Here is an 18,444-nt window from a genome sequence, read left to right as displayed (position 1 = left end):
CCATAAAATTTTATGAGATTGGTTACCCGGGCAGAAACCCAACCTCTTTTTAAGGTTTTTATTAATTATAATAAGTTTATGTTAATATTACTTTATTAGAAATATCCATTCTAGAAAGCTAGAAGATATTAATAAGCAAAAGTAAGGTAAAGTGACATTCTCTTATCTAGAGATTATCTCTATTTACCCTTCAAGGTGTAGAATTCAAGATCTGTTTATGCCCACACACATTTGTTTTTACCCAAATGAAATGCTGTTCATGCTGGTTTATCAACTGCTTTTTTTTTTGTTTTTTTCTGTTAATGCTCTTCACCTTTCCCTGTCAATACATTTTCATTTTATGTAATACCCAGTCCATTCTCACATTGGCTCAGTTGCCTCTAAAACATTTATAGGTACTTTGTTCTAATTAGGATCTACTCTGGGGCTTTGCTGTGCATCTGGTTATGTCCTGTAAACTTCTCAAGTCATGACGCTGACTTTTTTTTTAATATATAAATTTATTTATTTATTTATTTATTTATTTATGGCTGTGTTGGGTCTTCGTTTCTGTGCGAGGGCTTTCTCTAGTTGCGACGAGCGGGGGCCACTCTTCATCGCGGTGCGCAGGCCTCTCACTATCGCGGCCTCTCTTGTTGAGGAGCACAGGCTCCAGACGCGCAGGCTCAGTAGTTGTGGCTCACGGGCCTAGTTGCTCCGCGGCATGTGGTATCTTCCCAGACCAGGGCTCGAACCCGTGTCCCCTGCATTGGCAGGCAGATTCTCAACCACTGCGCCACCAGGGAAGCCCATGACACTGACTTTTGAAAGGACCAGGCCATTTGTCCTACAAAATATTGCACTTTCTGGATTTTTCTGTTGTTTCCTTGTGGTGGTGTTAGCTTGTTCTTAAATCCCTCTATATGGAACAGTTAGATCTAGGCAACATGGACTGAAGTTAAATGGTGTTTGACTAGAATATAATGTAGATGGCATCATATATTTCATAACATGTCACATCAGGAGGCACAAGCTCAGGCTCAATTTTCTTAGCGTGCAAACCTAGAGAGAGTTAATTTAACTGGGAGGTGGTAATTGGGCAGTTTATCCACTCCAGGTACAAGAAGGGTTTGGAAGGTATTTGCATGGTAAGTTTAATGAAATACAGTGAATCAATGGAAATGATGAGTAGTAAAATATCATGAAGAAATTTAAGTGGCATTCAATTCACTTTAATTTGCTAAACCCTGAGGGAACTGCATATTTTTATCAGAAGTAAAAAATATCCTTTTTCTTTTGTAATTTCTTCTCTGTCTCCGTCTGCCTCTTTTTCTCTTTCTCTCTGTGTATGTGTATAATATGCATAATTTTCCTCTTCTGTTGAAGACTTTTTGGTGTGTATCCTTTTAGCCTTGTGAGTGCTTCAAAGTACTGTGTCACTTTAAAAAAAAAATTAAAGTTCTCCTTTTAGCATGCTGTTATAAAGGAGTAACTTTAAAAGAAGCATCTAGGGTAGTTTCCCTTTCAAAATAAACATATTTGATTACTTGATATGTGGAAGCAACTTTTCCCTAGAGATGAAGATGAGAAGAGTCCTAGAAGGAAGTGGGCTTAGTGAAGACTGGTAACTGTGATAAGTATTTCTCACAATTCACTTTTGTTTGTATTGGCTCTTGCTGTTGACATTGACTTAGGAGGCTTAAAAATTCATATTCTTGGCTTTTCTGAACAATACCAGGTCTTAAATACTAGTACTCGTTGGGTGGGGAAAGGATTTGTGAGTTTAACAATGTCTTTTGCTTTTATGTATAAATGGTATTGACTTAAGAAGAAAACACTAGAGAAACCCAAGGCAGGGAGGGTGGAGAAAGGGTTGGGGTGCAAGGGGATGTCTTTGAACCATCACACTTTGTGTAGGGAGATGAAGTTCCCTTGTGATTCCTGGGGAGTTTAAGTACCTGTGCCGTGTATGTACTGAGCCCCACTTAGTCCTATTCTTTCTCCTCCCTTCGTCTCTGACTGCATTGTTCAGGGGTGTGCCCCTGACTGAACAATGGAATTTGCCAAATGGTATGAAATTTGCTGGGTCATCACTGTGCCTGAAGTAAAGTTTCACTGAAATGTCAGAATTCTAAGTATGGCATCGTACGATTTTTAAGGACGTCTGCATTTCCCTCACCTGATTTTTGTCTTCCCTACCCACCTCACCCCATGCCCTCCCCCAAATCACCTGAAATGAACTTGTATCTGTATACTTCTGAAAATTCTTACCAGGACTGCCCCCAGGTGTAAGATGCCTCTCAAACTCAAAGACATTCCTTGTACTCTTCATACGTAGCGTTTAGATGAGTGCAATTTTCTTTTATCTTACATCTATGGAATGATTTAGATACTGCTATTGCCAGGATACAGATGAGAAGGCTGTGGCTCAACTTCAGTTTTGAGGTTTGGATTTTTCCTTTTAAGCAATTGGCACATTAAAAAGGCAGACAATTCTTTTGTAACAAAGAGTTCTGCTGTTGCTTCCTTGAAATTCATTCTTCCTCTTCTAAGTATATGTGACCTGGTGATTATAAATAGAAAACCATATGATTTGGGGGGCCTAACTATGATTGAGTAATTAAATAACTTACGTATAAGTTGTTTAACTATCTTGTTATACTTTTCATAATATGAATTTTAAAACACACACACACAAATCTTTAATCTGTAATTGAAACTGCCTTTATAATGAATGACCCTAATGATTTTTGTACTTCATGCTTTATAAAGGAAAATACTTATGGTCTTATTGATTTTTTTCTGATGAGTAAAATGGTACTAACCTCAGCCTGCTATAAATAGGCACTATGCTTGGTTTTGAATTGCTGAATGGTTTCTCGTACAAATGTCTTTCTTATTCTATGAAATACTAGGATTCTTTTTGCCTTTTTATTTCTCATCACATGTAGACCCATTAATATTGGAAGGGAATTTCACGTAGAACTTAACATGGAAGCTATAAAAACAAAAATCTGTCAAAGTACAGCATGTTTCCTGGTCACTAGTGATTTGAGTCATAAGGATCCGATGCAAAAACAAAGATTAATTAGGGCAAAACATCATCATAAAAGTCTCTCATTTGTTTTCCTCTAGAATTTTCTGGCAAAATAAAATGTATGTCAAAATTACATGGAAAAATACTTGACATTAAGTCTTGTTAGCTAAAATATATCACATTTGTAAAAGATTCAGTTTTGATAGTGCTGGAAATCTAAGATGGTATAAATCCCTTCTTTCTTAGTTTTATATTTTAAAGAAAAGGCCAAAACCTTTCTTTGAAAGGGTTTATAAACCACTATAATGTAGCAGTGTTTTGTTCCAGCTGAAAAAAATTTTCCATTTATTTCTACAATATAAGTAGTGTGCAAGTCACCCCAGAAAGGGATATACTGGGTATTTCAGAGACCTGAATCATAATCTACTTGGGGGTAGGTCTGGCTCATAAGGGTAAATTTGTTTCTGCCCTTTGCTGGTGGGGCGGGGGGTGCGTCTAGGAGCATATTATCTCTGGACTGCTTTTGGAATTAAGGGGCAGAAGATAAAGTTGGTGATTCTTTTTACCCTAGGCTGAGTAGTGATCCCTGGTTGGAAATTCAGTGGAGTTTCGTGGTAAGAATGTTTATGGGTGGGAACTACAGGGTGTGTCTTCCCATGGAATGTCCACTCCAAGGAGAGGTCTGGAGTATTGTAGGCCATGGAAGGGATTAACCCTGGGGTGGGGCAGCAGTAGGTCACTTAATCTTCCCCAATACTGATTTTCGGGCAGGAGTTTTTGAAGGGTAGGATCTTCACAGAGAAAGAGTATGTGCTTAAAAGTGTTCTCTCCATATACAGAGCATTAGTAAAAAAATGGATGTTTCAAAACTTTAAGTATTCCTAGAAGTCTTATTGAGCCAAAAGAACTTTTAAGTGACTTGAAAAGGGATTTTTTTTCCCCCTCATGGCATCTAGTGCTTGTTAAGGTACTTTACATATGCAAGTTTAATACATAGTGTTTAGCATTGTTTCTGTGGGTTGGTACTGCGCTATTTGAATGTTGAGGAAACTGAGGCCCAAGGTCACATAGTGAGTAAAGGAGCCTGAATTCGGCCCTAGGTATTAACTTGTGTTATGTTTCTTAGTCATGATGCTTTGTAAAAAGCTGACCATTTTCAATTTTGAGATAACCAAGACCCTAACTCTTCGTTCAGGAGCCAATGGGAATTGGTTTGGGAAGTGGATCTACTCCTTACTTAAGATAGCCTCTCTTATGTGTTTATCAAAGGAGGATTTGGATTAAAAAAATAAAATAATTGAGCACTTATCCTTTTTTTATTCCCATGTGCAACCCGCTTCAGTGCCTGCAGCCTACGGGCAGAAGCCAGGCAATGGTTCGGGGCCAGTTTGCTCCAGCATGGGACACTATGTGAGGCCCAGGGGGATGGTCCTGCCATAAATCCAAACCCATGCATAGCACTTATCTTTTTAAATATCTTAATACAAATGTGTAGTATCAGCTTTCAGTTTCAGAACATAAAAGAAAACCTAGCTGTTTTAAATAGAAAAGAAGGGAACGATACTGATAAAAGTGTCAGGCAGTTAGGAGCGGCAGGGCCTAGGCTAGGCCTTTAGGTGTGTTAATGCCTTTTATCTGGCCTGGCAGGGGCACTGCTGCTTCTGTTACAGTCAGGAAGGTGGAGAAGCTGCCCTTAGAGTATCGCTGTGATACAGAAAGGAAAAAAAAAGTGTCCCATCCATGCTTTGCTTTTTTATACCCATGAGATTAGTTACTGGAGAAAGGAGTGCTGTGGCAGCAAAACCCAATGTCTCACAACCTTGCTTAGCTGACTTTCTTCTTTCAAATCTCATGCCTGCATATCTAATTAGTAGACCCCTGGTTGCAAGGGAGCCTGGAAAAAGAAACATGTAGGGTTGTGGCCTGTGTCATACAGGAAGGTACACAGGAAGGACGTTGGTATGGAGGTTGCGCTCCAGTCTACTATATCCATCATACCATTAATACCATTAAAAAAGAATCATGGCGATGGAGGAGACCTCGCTTTGTTTTCCATGACCACATTTCCTGACCTTCCTCACCTCTGACCCTCATTAAAATATCACTTTGGGCCTTTCTGGTCCTGTGTCCTGTGGAAGATTTTCCAATCTTTCCTTTCCAGTGTTTTGAGGGGGTACATATATAGTTGACAAGATTTTTTTTTTTTCTAACAATAGTTTAATTTCTGAGAAACTGCCATCATGATATGTTAGCAGCTTCTAGATATAATCTGTTTGCTGTTAGGATGAGTGTTCATTTTTTTTCCTTCCAGTTTTATTGAGATACAATTGACATATAGCACTGTATAAGTTTAAGGTGTACAGCATAATGATTTGACTTACATACATCACGAAATGATGACCACCATAAGTTTAGTGAGCATCCATTATCTCATTTAAAAAACATTTTTTTCCTTGTGGTGAGAACTCTTGGGATTTGATCTCTTAACTTTCGTATATAACACAGAGCAGTCTTAATTATACTGATCATACTGTACATCACCTCCCTAGTACTTTTTTATCGTATAACTGGAAGTTTGTACCTTTTGACCACCTTCATTCTGCCCCTCCCCACCCCTGCCTCTGGTAACCACAAAGATTCTTTTTTTAAACTATGCCATTAGGGAATTTTTTGGTGAATAAATACTTTTAAAATAAATATTTGATTAATATGTGCAGTTATACTTTTTTAAAAAACATTTTTAGGAGGTTGGATATTATAGCAAATGGAGCAAGGGATGCTAGAGCTAAACTCTAGTTCTTAATCCCAAAGTACCAGAAAAAAGTAGTTAGTGATATAACTCTGGGAGAGTATTCAGCAGAGTACTTTTTCAAAGGTAAGCTGCAGAGAATAAGGTGTGTGTGTACAATATAAACTTATGTATTTATATATACCTTATTTCTGGATGGAAGGTAATTTAGATGTGGATTTTCCTGGAGATTTCTGATGGGAGTTATCTTTTGGAGAGCACATTATAAGGCAATAGTTCAAGTTATGCAAAAGTGTGGAAAGGAAGGAAGTTATTTCTAAGCTAAAATTGTGTCTTTTGGCATTGTTTTTAGTTCAGGTGCCTAAAACTGTCAAAAGCTGAATTGGCTTCTAGAGAGAAGTAGAGTGTCCTCCAAAACTTTCCCTCAATGACCGATGCTGTGATATGTAAACCATGTTTTCTTTTCTGGAGTTCCTTGTGTAGTCTTTCCATTTTTTTCTTTACTTATCTTCTTAAAAGTTTTTATGCTTAGTGAGCAGATATACGATACCAGTTTCTAAGCTAAGTGAAAAAATTGAGGAAGGAGTCTTTGGTTCATGTTTAATTGTAGAGAATTTGTATTCATATTTTTATCTTGATATTTGTATTTTTATCACCTTCATCTGTTTCCTCTCAATGCATTTGAGTATAAGAAGAAAAAAAAAAAACAACTGGTAAGCTAAAAAAACCAGCTGGCTCTTTTGGAAGCGTTCATGGTTATGTAATTGGCCCAATATGTATAAAACGTCCATCAACTTAAGGGCAGGAAAGTAAGTAGTAATCTTAGCTGAGCATTATCCAGTTACACTCAATTATTACTTATTTTGGAAAATGTCCTGTAAAAGGGGTAATTACAGAGAGAATATCTGCAATTACAATCTAGATTTTGATGCGAGAAATAGGCTTGCTGATTATAGGTTTTCAGGTAGATATTTAAGTCGTAATTAAATTAATCTTCTCACCTATTCTGAAATCTGAATAGAAATAATACAATGCTAAAAATATAGAGACTTTTGAGAATTAAGGGATTGGCTAAGTATTCAGCTGTACCCTCTGAACCTCTCTACTCAGGGATGAACACATTACACACCTCCCTCTGCTTGTCCACGTTATTCATGCCCTTCAAGAACATTGTGTTTCTTTTGGAAGATAGTCATTCTCCTAAGCACAGAGGTAATACCAATACTAGCTTTTCCCTGTCATCATGATCTCTATTAAGATGGAGTGTTTGACTCATCCAGTACCCTATCTTAATGTTTTGTGTGCTTTTTTTTTTTTTAATTTTAAAAACAAAAACAAAAGCCCCCTGTCTTGTGGTCCTGCCAACTGTCTCCCTTGTTGCTACTGGAATTAGCATACCTCTGAAACGATAAAGTCAGAAATTTCACTCACTCTACAGATGCTTTTTTTTCTTTTTAAATTTTTATTCATTTATTTATTTAATTTTGGCTGCATTGGATCTTCATTGCTGCGCGCGGGCTTTCTCTAGTTGCGGCGAGCGGGGGCTACTCTTCGTTGCAGTGTGTGGGCTTCTCACTGCAGTGGCTTCTCTGTTGTTGTGGAGCACGGGCTCTAGGTGCGTGGACTTCAGTAGTTGTGGCTCGCAGGCTCTAGAACACAGGCTCGGTAGTTGTGGCGCACGGGCTTAGTTGCTCCGTGGCATGTGGGATCTTCCCGGACCAGGGCTCGAACCCGTGTCCCCTGCATTGGCAGGCGGATTCTTAACCACTGCGCCACCAGGGAAGTCCTCTACAGAGTCTTATCCTCCTCTCTTTCCTACTAAACCCATTCTATTACTCTTTACATCTCTTCTTATATGTTTTTCGTTATCTGGCTTCTTATGCATTTATTTCTTTGTTCTGTCTAACCTCCCAGGTCAGTCATTTAAACTCCCTTCAATAGCCAGCTCAGTTTCAAGTTTTCTTTTCTCCCTAGACAAACTTTGGCTCAACATGCCACCAAACGTAAACCTGAATTAGCCGAAATTATAATATCCCACTTTTCAGTCCTCCAGCTAGTGGATGCTACTGGAGAGAGAAAGTGGGCCTGGATAACCTGGTGGCAGATTCTTTGCATATATCTCATGTAATTTTCCGAACCTCCATGGAAGTTACTGTTATCATCTTTTTCTACATTAAAAAAAAAAAAGAAAGAAAAAAGAAGAAGATGCAAAGTTGATTTGAATCCAGGCCTTCTGATGCATGATAGTTCAATAGATGCAGTAGTTCCAAATGTCACATCTGCACATCAATCTTTCTTGGGGAAGAAAGTCTCTCTTCCCCTGATTGTCAAAAAAGACTCCTGGGCTTCTCTCTGGGTCAGCTTTAAGCCATGGTCTTCATAGCAATTCCTATGACCAGAGTAATGCCAGCCTCCAATTGGTTTGGGCTTGAATTATTGCCAATCACGGTAGTAAGGTTGTGAGATTTTTGCCGCTTGTTTTAGGCCATTAGGGCCCACTTATGTGGCTAGCTTATGGAAATCAATCCCACCTAGTCACCAGAACTGCTAAACTGTACAAGAAGTATGAAATGGATATTGAGGAAGCAACTGACAAGAGTCTATTATGGTGGCTGATATTTTTATTCACTATAATGAAAGGGCTTCTTACACTTTCAAATTCTAATAGTTTATTTCAGATTTTATTACAGAAATTAAGACTAAATCATAAGAGAGGACCATCTGAAATCAATAATAGAACAATTTTGTGGGGTTTACTTTCTTCAGAAGCCTCATATGGGTCTAGGGAAAGTTTTTTTTCTTTTTTAAATTAATTAATTAATTTTTATTTTTGGCTGCCTTGGGTCTTTGTTGCTGCACACGGGCTTTTCTCTAGTTGCGGCGAGCGGGAGCTACTCTTCGTTGCGGTGTGTGGGCTTCTCATTGGGTGGCTTCTCTTGTTGCAGAGCACAGGCTCTAGGCGTACGGGCTTCAGTAGTTGTGGCACTCGGGCTCAGTAGTTGTGGCTCGCGGGCTCTAGAGCGCAGGGTCAGTAGTTGTGGCACAGCAGCTTAGTTGCTCCGCGGCATGTAGGATCTTCCCGGACCACGGCTCGAACCCGTGCCCCCTGCATTGGCAGGTGGATTCTTAACCACTGCGCCAACAGGGAAGCCCATGTGTTCAAATACTCTTGATTGATTTCTTCATGCAGCAAGGACAACTTTGTTAACTAGAATTATTTTTATACTTAGGAAAACTGTAAATTGAACTTAAGACATAATATTCATCTGAAAAGTTAGACGTATTATCTTTTAAATGTCACTGCTTCATTTCAGTCCCTTTATTACCATTAGCTTCCTATTTTATACAGGGCTGGTGTAAAAAGTCCACCTTTTGGGGAGAGGGGGTTAGGATTTCCTCTAGCTATGTTTTAACTGAGGAAGATCTCAGCTGTTGCCCATATATCAGCTTCCATTTTCTTCCTGGAGAATAAGCCTCAGATGTTATTTTTCCTTCCTTGGGCTCAAACACCACTGAAAACACCCCAGCGAGTAGATAGCATAGTTAAACGATGACTGGAGATTCTGTACAAGGTTTATTTTTGCTACCATAGCAACTACTAGCAATTGCATTGTCTCTCACTTTTGATTCTCCTAGCACACATGAAAACGTTTGGTGTAACTTCCCCTGCTGGAAGTTGTGGCTCTCTCCCTGTTTCATCATAAAGAGCTTTGCCTATTGTTTTTTTCCTTTAAGAAAACAAAACAAACAAAAACACAAACAAAAAACCCAACTCTCTAGATCTTTGACTACTTCAATTCATTCATGAGGGTCTCTAGAAGTTTTCTCATGAATGTCCAAATACCCTTATTTTTATATCCATTGACTTTTTAAAAAAAAAAAAATTTATTTATTTATTTATTTATGGCTGTGTTGGGTCTTCGTTTCTGTGCGAGGGCTTTCTCTAGTTGCGGCGAGCGGGGGCCACTCTTCATCGCGGTGCGCGAGCCTCTCACTGTCACGGCCTTTCTTGTTGCGGAGCACAGGCTCCAGACGCACAGGTTCAGTAGTTGTGGCTCACGGGCCTAGTTGCTCCGCGGCATGTGGGATCTTCCCAGACCAGGGCTCGAACCCGTGTCCCCTGCATTGGCAGGCAGATTCTCAACCACTGTGCCACCAGGGAAGCCCTCCATTTACTTTTTATATTCATCATTTTAAAAATCGTTTATTGACCCTTCTGGTACCAATGAAATTGAAAAATGAAAATGACAAATTTCCTGCCCTAAAGGAATCCACAGTGTAGGAAGGGAAACAGATAAATGCTTAATAAGTATCATATAGAGCTTTTGTACTCTGATTACTTGTGAATGGCCTCTGCTAAGTGCTTAGTGAACACAGGGCAGGGGGCTAGAATGTTCCACTGGGAGGAAGGGGGACGGGTTAGGGATGTCTTCTCAGAGGGATTAACATTAGAACTGGCTTGTTAGGGACTTCCCTGGCGGTCCAGTGGTTAAGACCCCACACTTCCACTGCAGGGGGTATGGGTTCCATCCCTGGTCAGGGAACTAAGATCCTGCATGCTGCACGATGTGGCAAAAAAAAAAGAACTGGCAAAAAAAAAAAAAAAAGGACTGGCCTTTTAGAGAGAAGCAGTGCTTTGGACAATGGATGTGCACACATCACCAAAGGAATTCATGGAAGCAGCCATGCAAAATAATTATATATGTGAACACCTTCTATATGCTTTAGCAGTGTGTAAGGAACTTGGGAGGACTAAAGAGATATCTATGAATTATTCTGAAAGAATGGAACTTAAAATTTAGTTAGAGATACAAAATGCAGACCTGAAAATAGAACAATAAGACAATCTAGGACGATAAGTATTGCCAAGTGTTTATGGTGTGGCTTCTGCATCTGTGCCTGTGGGGATAGCACTCCCTTCTTCAAGGGTCTTAAAGTGTATTTGAGAATATAAAACACACATAAATGAAAACAGCACTTTAGTCAGTCCATAAAATTAATATGAATGAAATTAGAGATAAGTGCTGCGAACACTATGAAATGAGAGAAACCATCATGAGTTGAGGAGAGAAAAGAATCCTGAGAAGGTTACAGTGGTCCACTTGGACCTGCTGCTTCTCCTCTTCGTGGCCTGGTTTGGCACGTAGAAAGAGTGTAACAATATCCACTCCCATCTGTAGTGTTTGATGGTTTGAACTTCATTCTTACCTCTTGCTGCAAGATTAGAATGTCTGATGCCATTATCTCTTAATCTTTGATGTGTTTGGAATGTCTGGGATGGAGGAAGAGATTTTAGTGTTTGGTTCTGGCCAGCCCAGCCAGGGCACGTGTTTCTGACACTGATTAACTGGATGGCCTTTTTCAGGGCCACAGCCCACAACCTGAGAGGTATGCACCCTGCCTTTCTGAGAGACCTGTGGAATGTTGGCATTTATCGTTGGATTATTGCTGTGGAAGTGCAAAAATACATAGTCGTCATACTCACATACTAATCTTACCTTTGTATAATATCAGAAAAAAATGTTGGAAAGTGACAATCTACTGAACTATTGATAGCTTTTTTTAAATAAATTTATTTTATTTATTTTATTTTTGGCTGCATTGGGTCTTCGTTACTGTATGCGGGCTTTCTCTAGTTGCAGTGAGCGGGGGCTACTCTTCGTTGCAGTGTGCAGGCTTCTCATTGTGGTGGCTTCTCTTGTTGCGGAGCGTGGGTTCTGGAGCGCAGGCTCAGTAGTTGTGGCGCACGGGCTTAGTTGCTCCGTGGCATGTGGGATCTTCCCAGACCAGGGCTCGAACCCGTGTCCCCTGCATTGGCAGGCAGATTCTCAACCACTGCGCCACCAGGGAAGCCCAACTATCGATAACATTTTAAACCTAGTCATTTTATTTTAAATATAACTTTCTTTGGGAAGTTATAATTTTCTAGGAGATAAAACTTATACTTGCAATAGATTTTCTTACTATTTCAAACATTCTAATATGTTCACCTTTTGTTAAACATTATGATTAAGTGATATATTAATAGACATGTTACCTTTATATCCTAATTGCTGTTATGAAGTGTAAATCTTTCATCAGAAATCTACTTGTTATGTTAATAGCAGTCTTAAAATATCTGGCTGTTTTTTAAATTGTGATAGAATACACATAACATAAAATTTACCATTTAAACTATTTTAATGTGTATAATATAGTAGCATTTAATACATGTACAGTGTTGTGCAACCACAACTATCCAGTTCCAGAACATTCATCATCATCCCCAAAAGGAAACCCATACCCATTAAGCAGTCACTCCACATCCTCCCTCCCCAGCTCCCAGCAGCCACTAATCTGTTTTCTGTTTGGCTTTTGATGTATATACTTCGATGTCATAGCTTGCAAAATAATGGAAGTACTCTGGTTTGATCTTTATTACTCAGTTTATATAGTGGTATAATAAAACTTTTCTTTTGTTTGTTAGACTAATTTTCTGATCAGGTGAGTATTTTTAAAAAAAATACATTAACGGAAATTCCCTGGTGGTCCAGTGGTTAGGACTCCGTACTTTCATTGCCGAGGGCGTGGGTTCGATCCCTGGTCGGGGAACTAAGATCCCACAAGCCATGCGGCACAGCCAAAAAAACCCACAAAACAAAAAAAGCACCAAAAACCAAAAAACATTAACCATCATAGAGAGTTTATTTAAGGATGAGCAGCTCTACTTTAGAAATTTTCTTTAATATTAAAACATTAGTAATTCTATTAATGGAGTAAAAAAACCTCACAGAATTGGAAATAAGTAGGTCAGGCATTTTCTTAAGCTTTTATAATACTGAGAATGAACGGCTATAACCATGCTAGCCATCAAGGTTATTCACACTTCTGTAATCTGTGGAAATCTAAAACTGTAAAACATAAAAGTAAAAGGCAATGCAGAGTAACAGAGGAATTAAAAGTATCGTCTAAATGAAAAAATGTCCTAAATTACAAGGATAAAAATTCCCTTTTTCTCTACTGGATAGTCTTATCTGAGGCTAAAGAAAAAATACCATTATAAAATAATGTATGGGGGGCTTCCCTGGTGGCGCAGTGGTTGAGAGTCTGCCTGCCGATGCGGGGCACGCGGGTTCGAGCCCTGGTCTGGGAGGATCGGATCCCACATGCCGCGGAGCAGCTGGGCCCGTGAGCCACAACTACTGAGCCTGCGCGTCTGGAGCCTGTGCTCCGCAACAGGAGGGACCGCGGCAGTGAGAGGCCCGCGCACCGCGATGAAGAGTGGCCCCCGCTCGCCGCAACTGGAGAAAGCCCTCGCACAGAAACCCAACTCGCACAGAAGACCCAACACAGTCAAAAATTAATTAAATAAATAAATATAAAATAATGTATGACTTTGTTCAGGTTTAAAAATTATATGCATTGATAATGCATGATATTATCAATTTATTTAGAAAAGCATTTTTACTTTTTCCTTAAAAAGCAGTAGTGACATTTGAATACCTAGCTATGCTCTTGATATCTGTTGAAAAGTATCTGTTTTATTGGTTTTCTCTGTGCGTGTCGTTCCCTTATGCCTTCTAAAAACAATGTTTTGAGCACAGAGTGCTTCTAGATACACTCTTTCACAGTGAAGCCCTTTGAAACAAAATCAGGTGGGAAGATTTAATTTGGAGCACATTTGGAATTAAATTTGACTTTAAGTTTAGTGGGCAAGAGTGTAGGTCTAGAGTCAGACTGCTTGGGTTCAAATCTTGCCCCTCAGTTGTATTACTTCACTGACAAGACTCTGTAAATAGTTCTTATCCTTAAGTATCTTGCAAACAAGCAGAGTGCCGGTTTGTGGGTTGTTGTGAGGAGAGTGAAAGAGGGCCTGAGGAGCATTCTACAAATGTTGAATTATTGCTCTGCAATAAGTGTCCAGTGGGTGTGAGCTGCTACTTAGCCCCATGACGACGCCAAAGCATTCTTTATCTAAAAATTAAAATGTTAGCCCAACATTTGTGCAACTCATTAGGAGCAACTTAATTTTCAGCAACCTTTCACAAGACTGTTCCAACCCCTCTCCATAAGTGTCCACATACTTTTTTTCTTTGGACATGGGCCGTTATTGTGATGTTTTTGTCATATGGATATGAGGCACCTAAAAAATAAGACTTTTTGTTTAAAAAAAAGTCTAATCATTTAACCCAAAGTAGATAAATGGCTATTTTCTATGCATTATTCATTGTGATCTACGTATAAGGTGTTGAATCTTGTTTTCGTGTTTCTGATTTTAAAGTCGTGAAAATTACTTTTACAATTAAAATGCAACATTGTGAAGTTCAGAATATTACAGAGGAGAACATATTACTCACCGTTGGTGAAATTCTGGAGGGGTGTACGTGTATTTAAAATTCTCCCAAGATGAAAGAAACACCAGGGGGAAAATATGCACATCACAGGCAAGGTGTTCTTAAAGGGTGTCAGTTCTAGAGTTTGACGAAGTGGAAGAACACATTATTAACTGGGAATTATATTTACCCCTTGCCCAGAGACCTCACAAGGTGACAACGTATCTTCTTGAAAACACAGCATCTCCACTGTGTCTTTGCTTACCCTGCCTTTGGATTTCCACTTAGCCTGGCCGAGACACTGGCAGCACCACCCAGGGCAAACAGTATTTAGGTTTCTAAATAAGGCACAAAGCTGAAAATACACAGAAGTAGAGTGGTTGCTAAATAAATAGGAGTCCTGCAGCTCCTTTCCATACTTTGTGGTGATGATGTCTTTGTAGAGCTCATAACCCAATATCCTGGCAGCCAAGGAAAATAATATTTAATTCTTCAACTAATGTTTAATTATTAATTATTTTCTGAGGGGAAGCCACGCTAAAAAAGTTGGTCTAAGAAAAGCCCTCATGAAAAATCTCAAAACTTTTCCATGTGACTCACTCAGAATCCCTTAAAAAAAAAAAAAAAAAAATATATATATATATATATGTGTGTGTATCTTTTTTTTTTCCTTTGCAATTATTCTTTTTTTTTTTTTTAAACATCTTCATTGAAGCATAATTGCCCCACAATGGTGTGCTAGCCTCTGCTCTACACCAAAGTGAATCAGCCACACATATACAATATGTTCCCATTTCTCTTCCCTCTTGCATCTCCCTCCCTCCCACCCTCCCCATCCCACCCCTCCAGGCGGTCACAAAGCACCGAGCTGATCTCCCCGCGCCACGCGGCTGCTTCCCACCAGCCATCTATTCCACACTTGGTAGTGTACATATGTCCATGACACCCTCCCACCCCGTCACATCTCACCCCACCCCCTTCCCACATCCCCAAGTCCACTCTCTAGTAGGTCTGCGTCCCTATTCCTGTCCTGCCACTTGGTTCTTCATGGCCTTTTTTTTTTTTTTTTTCCTTAGATTCCGTATATATGTGTTAGCATACTGTATTTGTTTTTCTCTTTCTGACTTACTTCACTCTGTATGACAGACTCTAACTCCTTCCACCTCATTACAAATACCTCCACTTCATTTCTTTTTATGGCTGAGTAATATTCCATTGTATATATGTGCCACATCTTCTTTATCCATTCATCTGTCGATGGACATTTAGGGTGCTTCCATGTCCTGGCTATTGTAAATAGAGCTGCAATGAACATTTTGGTACATGACTCTTTTTGACCTATGGTTTTCTCAGGGTATATGCCCAGTAGTGGGATTGCTGGGTCGTATGGTAGTTCTATTTGTAGTTTTTTAAGAAACCTCCATACTGTTCTCCATAGTGGCTGTATCAATTTACATTCCCACCAACAGTGCAAGAGTGTTCCCTTTCCTCCACACCCTCTCCAGCATTTATTGTTTCTAGATTTTTTGATGATGGCCATTCTGACCGGTGTGAGATGATATCTCATTGTAGTTTTGATTTGCATTTCTCTAATGATTAATGATGTTGAGCATTCTTTCATGTGTCTGTAGGCCATCTGTATATCTTCTTTGGAGAAATGTCTATTTAGGTCTTCTGCCCATTTTTGGATTGGGTTGTTCGTTTTTTTGTTATTGAGCTGCATGAGCTGCTTGTAAATCTTGGAGATTAATCCTTTGTCAGTTGCTTCATTTGCAAATGTTTTCTCCCATTCTGAGGGTTGTCTTTTTTTTTTTTTTTTAATTTTATTTATTTGTTTATTTATTTATGGCTGTGTTGGGTCTTCGTTTCTGTGCGAGGGCTTTCTCTAATTGCGGCAAGTGGGGGCCACTCTTCATCGCGGTGCGCAGGCCTCTCACTATCGCGGCCTCTCTTGCTGCGGAGCACAGGCTCCAGACGCGCAGGCTCAGCAATTGTGGCTCACGGGCCTAGTCGCTCCGTGGCATATGGGATCTTCCCAGACCAGGGCTCAAACCCATGTCCCCTGCATTGGCAGGCAGATTCTCAACCACTGTGCCACCAGGGAAGCCCAGGGTTGTCTTTTGGTCTTGTTTATGGTTTCCTTTGCTGTGCAAAAGCTTTTAAGTTTCATTAGGTCCCATTTGTTTATTTGTGTTCTTATTTTCATTTCTCTGGGAGCTGGGTCAAAAAGAATCTTGCTGTGATGTATGTCATAGAGTGTTCTGCCTATGTTTTCCTCTAAGAGTTTGATAGTGTCTGCCCTTACACTTAGGTCTTTAATCCATTTTGAGTTTATTTTTGTTCATGGTGTCAGGGAGCGTTCTAATTTCATACTTTTACATGTACCTGTCCAATTTTCCCAGCACCACTTATTGAAGAGGCTGTCTTTTCTCCACTGTATATGCTTGCCTCCTTTATCAAAGATAAGGTGACCATATGTGTGTGGGTTTATCTCTGGGCTTTCTATCCTGTTCCATTGATCTATATTTCTGTTTTTGTGCCAGTACCAAACTGTCTTGATTACTGAAGCTTTGTAATATAGTCTGAAGTCAGGGAGCCTGATTCCCCCAGCTCCATTTTTCGTTCTCAAGATTGCTTTGGCTATTCGGGGTCTTTTGTGTTTCCATACAAATTGTGAAATTTTTTGTTCTAGTTCTGTGAAAAATGCCAGTGGTAGTTTGATAGGGATTGCATTGAATCTGTAGATTGCTTTGGGTAGTAGAGTCATTTTCACAATGTTGATTCTTCCAATCCAGGAACATGGTATATCTCTCCATCTATTTGTATCATCTTTAATTTCTTTCATCAGTGTCTTATAATTTTCTGCATACAGGTCTTTTGTCTCCTCAGGTAGGTTTATTCCTAGATATTTTATTCTTTTTGTTGCAATGGTAAACGGGAGTGTTTTCTTAATTTCACTTTCAGATTTTTCGTCATTAGTGTATAGAAATGCAAGAGATTTCTGTGCATTAATTTTGTATCCTGCTACTTTACCAAATTCATTGATTAGCTCTAGGAGTTTTCTGGTAGCCTCTTTAGGATTCTCTATGTATAGTATCATGTCATCTGCAAATAGTGACAGCTTTACTTCTTCTTTTCTGATTTGGATTCCTTTTATTTCTTTGTCTTCTCTGATTGCTGTGGCTAACACTTCCAAAACTATGTTGAATAATAGTGGTGAGAGTGGGCAACCTTGTCTTGTTCCTGATCTTAGTGGAAATGGTTTCAGTTTTTCACCATTGAGGACAATGTTGGCTGTGGGTTTGTCATATATGGCCTTTATTATGTTGAGGAAAGTTCCCTCTATGCCTACTTTCTGCAGGGCTTTTATCATAAATGGGTGTTGAATTTTGTCGAAAGCTTTCTCTGCATCTATTGAGATGATCATATGGTTTTTCTCCTTCAATTTGTTAATATGGTGTATCACATTGATTGATTTGCTTGTGTGTATCTTTAAGTTTAAATTGACTACTAACTTATAAATTAAAAAATTTTAAACTGATTTGCCCCTTTTTTAAAGGGGGAATTGAATAGAATTACTTTCTAAATTGTTTACTACAAAGGTCTGCTTATGTTCTCTTTGGGGCATTAGAAATCTCAATAAGTGTTCGCTGTTTCGATGCTGCAGGCACCGTGCTGAGGACTTTCTCTATATTACCCCTGAGTACACATTACTACCACCCCATTTCACAGATGAGGATCTAAGATAGAGTGGGGATAAGTAACTTGCCCTGGATCACACAGCCACTTAGTGACTAAGCTGGGAATCGGCCTCTATCTTGATAGACTGCCCCACATTTAGCAAAAGTAGCACTTTGCTTGGATTGTAGGACAGGGGAGTGATGCTGTAATTATGTACCTAAACTAAAAAAGGAATAAAAGTTATCGTATCATAACTTTACCCCATAAAATATGAAAAGTGCATGAGGCAAGCTTTGTTCTCAACAGGCCTCACCTCAGGAGCAGTGCAACAGGAGAACTTTCCACAGATGGAGGCCTGACCCACATTTCCCACCTGCACATCTCTGACTTTGCTTTTCGTTTTGCATCTAAACTAGTGGAGCTCAATCCCCGAAACTCTTCTTCTTTCCTCCTAGACTGAATTACTGGGACAGTGGCTGGTGGAGGAGCCCTAGTGTGTACCGTCTCTGTTGCAGGAGCTGAAGGGCCTTGTTGGCAGAGGTGCTCGCAGGGGACCCTCCTGCTCTGAGGACACAGCCCTGCCTGGGCCTGAGTGTCTGTGGGAGGCTGGGAGATGTCCTGCAGTGAAAAGACTGACAAGGTATCTCTTGTCAGAGTTTAGATTCTGAAGGGAGCTGGTTTTGGGG

General features: G+C 39.6%; 1 protein-coding gene and 1 non-coding gene across 9 annotated transcripts in view; one reads left to right on the top strand and one right to left on the bottom strand.

Annotated features, from left to right (window-relative positions):
* The window catches only part of COBLL1 (cordon-bleu WH2 repeat protein like 1), a 151,478-nt gene that overhangs the window by 47,481 nt on the left and 85,553 nt on the right, over positions 1 to 18,444 (top strand). The window lies entirely within an intron of this gene.
* Positions 4,339 to 4,470, bottom strand: LOC132369395 (small nucleolar RNA SNORA42/SNORA80 family). Its single transcript, XR_009504374.1, has one exon. It is a non-coding gene; the product is annotated as a small nucleolar RNA SNORA42/SNORA80 family (small nucleolar RNA).

This window comes from Balaenoptera ricei, chromosome 7 (genome assembly GCF_028023285.1).
Source record: "Balaenoptera ricei isolate mBalRic1 chromosome 7, mBalRic1.hap2, whole genome shotgun sequence".
In the NCBI taxonomy this organism is placed as follows: Eukaryota; Metazoa; Chordata; class Mammalia; order Artiodactyla; family Balaenopteridae; genus Balaenoptera; species Balaenoptera ricei.
Note: the sequence above shows the minus strand (reverse complement) of the source record. Positions and strands in the feature narration are given on the sequence as shown.